The sequence below is a fragment of the Accipiter gentilis genome, chromosome 33 (assembly GCF_929443795.1).
Source record: "Accipiter gentilis chromosome 33, bAccGen1.1, whole genome shotgun sequence".
Taxonomy (NCBI): domain Eukaryota; kingdom Metazoa; phylum Chordata; class Aves; order Accipitriformes; family Accipitridae; genus Astur; species Astur gentilis.
The window spans coordinates 9,800,956-9,808,070 of NC_064912.1; the positions used below are offsets into that span (position 1 = coordinate 9,800,956).

Consider the following 7,115-nt stretch of genomic DNA (forward strand, 5'->3'; position numbering starts at 1 on the left):
CACGGAGAAAACTAACGCACGAGATAATTTTCTGAAGTGGAATTAAATGCCAAGAAATCACTCTCTCCAATTATATTTAGAAACCAGTAATCAGATACATAGACCCAAGCAGAAGAATCAGCAATGTGGTCTCTCAAATCCCCAGAGCCACATGCATAAAGTGAGGATAGACTGAGGTGTGTGCACGCTAGCCATGAACACTCTGACTGGGACACTGGGAGGGAATATTTGTATGAACATGGTGGTCAGCATGGGCAAACTCCTCTGACCTCCAGCTGCTCAGCCCAGGTACCAGGGTGGTACCTGGTACCTCTGCAGTCTTCACAGACCTTCACCCACAGACCTGGGGTGGTGACAGCTCTGCCTTGTTGGTGTAACAGCAGGTAGCTCTAGCGGATCTCCTGTATACAGCGTGACTGCATTACAGTGCTTTTCAGTGCAGAAATTGTGGATTTGGTTTAGGATTACCTTCTGTACTCTCCTGCGTTGAATATTTAGGCATCATTTGCTCTGCATATCTAAGGCTTGCAATTGATCTTGTGTTGGAGCGGCGGAGGAATGCACATAAGTCGACCCAATATGAGTGATAGAAGTGATTCAACTTTATTTGCACGGATAGCTCATATTTATACAGTTTGTGATAATTATGCCTACTAGTCCTAATACGATTGGTACATTGCTAATGTTTATTCATTACTAAAACACACCCACTTGTGGTTGGCAGCTACGCGTGTTCAGTAACTTTCTCATGAGAACTTCTTCAAAAGTTACTTGTGAAGTTATGCCAAGGTCACACCATCCCTGTCTTTCTCCTGATAACAGCGAGACCAGCTGTTGTTTTTCTCCCAATATCAGTAAAGCCAGCTATTTTCGGCCAAGGCCTAGTCTTGCTGCTCAAACTGACGTTCTTTCACACAGAACTCTGCTCACACAACTTTTCCACAGGCCCATGTCCTTTTTCAGCAAGCCACTTCCCAACAATTCCCCCTTTTTCTTTTTGTGCGAGTAGAGCTTGGTATGTCAGCTTTGAGACTCCTCTCATCATGTACCCATACATAATTCTAACTATTACACAGATTAATTTCAATATACCCAGCCATCGTAAGGCTTCCTTAATCAATGACATTAGCCATGGTGTTATCCCACCGAATATTGACTGTAACACCCCATCAAACCAATTAGTTTCTTGCTGGATCTTTGTGTATGTTTCTTCAGCCAATTTATCTGTTTGTGAATAGATTGAGGTAAAATTTTAACACCTGCTGTATTGCCCTTTGCAAAGATCTGTGAACACAACTAATTAAGCACAGTAAAAACAACATTATACCTAATAAAATACATAAGCACACAAAAACAGATTTGATTAATAGCTTTAGCTAGTGACACCCAAACATTCTTACTGTCCCATGGCGTTAACCGATGTGGATCAATCACCAGTGTCACTGTCATGCTGCTTACAACAGTCAGTGTGTTCCATATCAATCTCAGCATAAGGTTTCAAATTTATGGGTAAATCAGGAACGTATCTGCCAGACATGGATGATGTGACTTCTTTTTTTTGTCCAATTGCTGCCAAGGCTTGCCATCCCGGTGCACTTAGTTGTCTTGTAGAAGTTAAGCTATCGCTGCCCCTCAATAAATCCAGCAGCGGCTGTAAGTCTGTATTTGTAATACCAAAACAAGGTTGAATCCACTGTAGGTCTCTGTTTAAATCTTTCTCCCTCTTTTTGTTTTTGAGCAATCCAGGCTTGCTTAATAACTTGGGATGCCATTTTCCTTAATAAGCTGAACAAGGTAAAACTATTACAATAGCTACAATCACAGTAACTACAATAATGCCCATAATTCTTTGACCCAACCTGTTACCCCTAATGACCCAGACCATGAGGACTATGAGGAAAATGAACCATCCATACCTTCTTGTGCCATCTTGCTCCACGAACTCAGCCCAGCAATCGGTAGGTGCCAGCTTTCCGTGGGCGTCCCCACAGAGGCAACGATGGCCTCACCGTACACCAGCCCGATGTTCTTCGGAAAATCCCGGTATTTATACATTTGCAGAGGAACGGGTTTTAGCACACGTGGCCAGCGGGTGCCAAAAGTCCGCCTCGGTTGCAATCTATGACGCATGTGCTTGCTGGCCAGGCGCGCTGCACGAGTCATAGCCATCTTGTCTAATTGGTTCGTGGGCTTTACGATACAGTTGCGATGCACAGAGAATCTTGACCTGTTATGTTAGCCAAGGTGACCTATACATTAGTTTTTGGCTGAGGTGGTATTCATATTGCCACATCATCTATGATGCTCCAGATGATGATGGTCGTGCACACCGAACAGGAGTCCATCGTGGGCCTGTATCTGTGGAAACACAATCAAACCCGTTCCCAGGTTATTAATGGAAATAGACCTTACCCCTAATTTTGGCTTTAACTAACTTTTACATTTACCCCACACTGTCTTCCCGTAATCACGCTATGTTTAATCAAATTATGCTTAACACACTTTTTACCTAAAGCAAGTTCTATATACAATAAGGCACGCTGTTCTAAAAACCTGTCTGAAGGACTCAGTGTCCGCTAGTAATACTCTATTAGTTAGAATCTGTCGGATCAGTGGCTTCAGCACCCGCCAGTGCCGTGCCAGTTGCCATTGGGACAATTCTGGGTCCAGCATCAGTGCGAAGCCATGGCTTGACCCACTTAGCCAGGATCTCCCAGTAAGTTTTACTTCTGCTGATCCGCACCATTTCCCGGATTCTGGGTCCTTATACATTACAATGATTCCTGTACTTTGTTGCGTCCTTTCTGCCTGTAAAAGAACATGATGCACTACCATTGGTGGGTCTTTGTGATCACCTGTCAATCTAAGGTAATTTAGCACAAATAAGGCTTTGGCCAATCGTTCCTCTGGGAGTAAGCCCTGGGTTCCCCCCTTTTTGTTTTTGCAGCATGTTCTTTTAGGGTTTGGTTGGCCCATCCGACAATAGCCTGTCCTGTGGGAAGATGTGGAATACCAGTACCATGATGAATTCCCCACAAATTACAAAATCGAGCAAATCATGTAGAACCATAGGCTGGGCCGTTGTCCGTCTTAATTTCTTTAGGCACACCCAGTACTGCAAAAGAAGCATGAAGATGTCATTCAATACGTAAGGCCTTTTCTCCAGTTCATGCCGTGGCCCACATGGCAGCAGGATAGGTATCAATACACACGTGCACAGAACGCTTTGCACCAAACCACGTGACATGGGTGACATCCATTTGCCACAACTGCAATGGCAAAAGACCTCATCGGTTAACCCCACGGCCCAAGCCGAGCCCCTCCTCTTGACAATCAGGGCATGCTTTAAAGATACCTTGGGCGTCAGTAAGTGGTAAGTCAAATTGCTTTGCTAACATCCTAGCGGGTTGGTGCAAGAGCGCATGTGATTGCCGTGCTTTGTTGAAAACGATTCCCTGGAGGAGGCTTCCGTGGCGCTGCAACCAATTGGTCAGCTCTGTCATTTCCCGTTTCTCATCTGCACAGTGTTCTCATACCCAAGAGTTCTACCAGAGGGGTCATATCGCAATTAGTGATACCGCAAAGATTCCGCACCCACTGGATATCTCCCACAAGCTTCTGGACATCATGTAACGTTGAAATTTCTCATGTTATTTGAACCTTCTGAGGTTTAACACTGCTTACATCTATGTGCCACCCCAAATACTTCCAAGGTGCTGCCTCTTGCACCTTTTCAGGAGTGATTATTACTCCGCGATGGCTTAAGATGTCCTGAATTGAGTTAAAATCTCATCCTGTGGCAAGTTACTGAGGGAACCGCTTTCTTACAGGCTCTGATGCCCAGGCCACATACACCTGACGCATCGTGGGGGAATTGCGCATTCATTGCGGTAACACAACCCAATGGTATCTCTTATAGGGTTCTGCCTTGTTAATTGATGTTACCGAAAAGGCGAACCGTTCAGCGCCATCTGGGTGCAATCTTTTAAATTTATAATTAACAAATCCCATTCTTCTGGAAGCATAACTGGAGATGGCAAACCTGGCTGCAGGGCTCCCATACTGTCCATCACCGCATTCACAGCTCTGAGATCATGTAACAGTCTCCATTTCCCACTTTTCTTGGGAATGGTAAATATTGATGTATTCCATGGACTAGTAGAAGGGACAACATGTCCCGCTCTCAATTGGTCTTCAACTAACCCTTGTATTTTTAGCAGCCTTTCAGAATTTAGCAGCTACTGATCAATCCAAACAGGCTCATCTGTTTTCCAGTTAATTTTCAGAATTGGCTACCCCTCAGTGACCGCTCCTAAAAAGGATGCGTCACTAACATTGCCTTCATTTGGCTCAATAAATCATGGCCTACGAGGCCAAACAATTCAGTTGGGGTAGTCATGACATACGGACACGTCGTAAAGTGTTCACCATCGGGGAACACAAATGTAATCGGTAGCTGACTTACTAAGGTGGCTTGTGTGCCCCCTATCCCAGCAATACCAAAATTCGGATTGATCGATGGCCATGATGGAGGCCAAATGCATCATAAAATAATCGTAACATCAGCTCCTGTATTGATTGTCATTGGTTTCTTGACGACAACTCCATTGGGCCCTTCCAATTGCACTACCTTTTCTGGTTTACCTCTTGTTGTGTCCATGGCAAAGTATACCTGCGGTTTCCCTGTGGAGCCGAATCCACCATCTCCACGTTGTACTTCACCCGGGTTCGGAACACACGACCTGAATGGAACTAATTGTGCTATTCTGGTACCTTTAGGAATAGAAACAGGAGGGATTACAACATGAATCATAATTTTCACAGTCCCACAATAATCTGCATCAATAAGCCCTGGGAGCACCAGAATTCCTTCTAGAGCTGTTGAAGATTGCCCCATTAAAAATGCACTAAGTCCAAACCCCAATGGTCCCTTTATGTTGACTGCGGTTTCCACATCCACTCCGGAGCTTCCTGCGGTGGCGGATCTGGTGGTTGCGAGGCTGCCTGAGGGCTGGCAGCTCAAGCCCCTTGCATTCGTGTCGCCGCGTGAGGGGCCTTCGCAGTCGGTGTAAAGTTTCCCTTCTTCCTGTATTCTTGGTGGTATGGTTATCTTTCTTACACTTGTTGCAGCACTTACTGTTAACGGTACCTGTACATTTGCTCCTAATGCGTCCGCGTTTGCCACAGTTAGAACACTTGACCAAGGGTGTCTTACTGGCCTTGTGTTTCTTTGTAGCTCCTTGGAGAGCTGTGGCAGCATAGGCTACTTTCTGTGAGTCCACTGATCGATCCGTGTATTCTATCATATCAACGACGTCTGAATTTTTCGTCAAACTACACAATGCTTTGCGTGTCTTTTCAGTAGCATTTTCAAAAGCGAGTATTGAGGTATCAGCGTATCAGCAGAAAAAATGAATTGCAGTATTTGGTGAGTTAACGCAAATTTGATTCCGTACTGACTCACAGCATTCCTTAATTTCTCAATGACCTTCCAGTCAAACACCTCCCATTTTTTCTGTCCATTTGATGCAATAACTGGGAATGCTTGGAGCATAGTCCCTTCTATAATGGCATCTTTTATTACACCCCTCCAATGTCTCTGCCTTTCTTCTGCAGTGGCTATTACAAGCGGCTATTACAGGCGGCTCCGCGGTTGGTTTCCCCGTCTCTTTTCCGCATTTCCTTTAACAATTCTAACATTGTCTCTTTTTGTTCTATTATTAGAGTAGACAAGTCCTTGTTTGCATTATTTGAATCAGGGTGTATGCTAGGTATAATTTGTTCATGTTGAACGGTGGTATCTGGGGGCTGTGTTTTCGTAGGCAGATTTTTACTCACTCCCTGATTCTGTAGGGTTTCCTTTAATCGTACGGTTAGGGAGGCTTAGGAACTGTCGGATGGCTGATTAATATCGGCAGTCCCAGGGAGTGGAGCAGAAGTCAAGGGCACAAGAGCAGGCAAACAAGCTCCAAAAAGTCTCTCTCGCTGCATTATGTTTTTCTCCCCGCTTTTCCCTTTCGCTTGCGGTTGGAGAGAGAGAGCAGCAAAAGCAGACGCAGACGCTTTACGATCTGCTTTCATTTTTTACAGAGTTGTCTTAATCAATTTCCATAAAGTTGCAAGATCTTTAACTTCTTTAGACCCGTCACTAATTTCATCCCATAGGGAGGTTCCGATAGCATTCCAGGTACTAAGCTCAGAAGCTGTACCCACACTAATTGAAAGGTTTCTGTCCTTGCTTCATTAGTTTTTTAGCTGATTTATCATCGTCAGTTACCATATCCCATAATACGTCTCCTAATCTACGCCATTCACTCTCCTCAAATAATAAATCCGGATTCTTAAAGCATCCCTTAACACGACCTAAAGCAACTAATCCCAAAACTTGCTTAACGCAATTTACCCCCTGCTTTTCTAAAAAGCACTGTAATAATTTTAGGGCTACCTCTTGATCCATTGCCGGCCGGCTTCTTGATACTCCTTGGTGCTACCTTGATTAAGGCACCTCGGTTAAAAAGTCTTTGCAGCCTTTTTCCAGTAGCCCTCACTGACGGCGAACCCCTTTTGGACGGTCCAGGCACGAGAGTTAACACACCAACCAAGACGATCAGCGTTCGGTTAATCTTTTGCCCCCCGGTCGCTGCTACCGGTGCTTCTCAGTGTCCGTCGCTCCAATTCCCCTTTCTTCGGTCCCCGTTCGGGCGCCATTTGTTGGAGCGGCGGAGGAATGCACATAAGTCGACCCAATATGAGTGATAGAAGTGATTCAACTTTATTTGCACGGATAGCTCATATTTATACAGTTTGTGATAATTATGCCTACTAGTCCTAATACGATTGGTACATTGCTAATGTTTATTCATTACTAAAACACACCCACTTGTGGTTGGCAGCTACGCGTGTTCAGTAACTTTCTCATGAGAACTTCTTCAAAAGTTACTTGTGAAGTTATGCCAAGGTCACACCGTCCCTGTCTTTCTCCTGATAACAGCGAGACCAGCTGTTGTTTTTCTCCCAATATCAGTAAAGCCAGCTATTTTCGGCCAAGGCCTAGTCTTGCTGCTCAAACTGACATTCTTTCACACAGAACTCTGCTCGCACAACTTTTCTACAGG

The 7,115-nt window shown here is 44.7% G+C and overlaps 1 long non-coding RNA gene across 1 annotated transcript; it reads right to left on the bottom strand.

Moving 5' to 3' along the window:
• Positions 1-615: 615 nt before the first annotated feature.
• LOC126034256 (uncharacterized) lies at positions 616-6,791 on the bottom strand. Its single transcript, XR_007504565.1, has 3 exons — positions 6,446-6,791; positions 4,673-4,773; positions 616-3,115 (listed from the first exon to the last, which is right to left on the bottom strand). It is a non-coding gene; the product is annotated as an uncharacterized LOC126034256 (long non-coding RNA).
• Between the last annotated feature and the right edge of the window lie 324 nt (positions 6,792-7,115).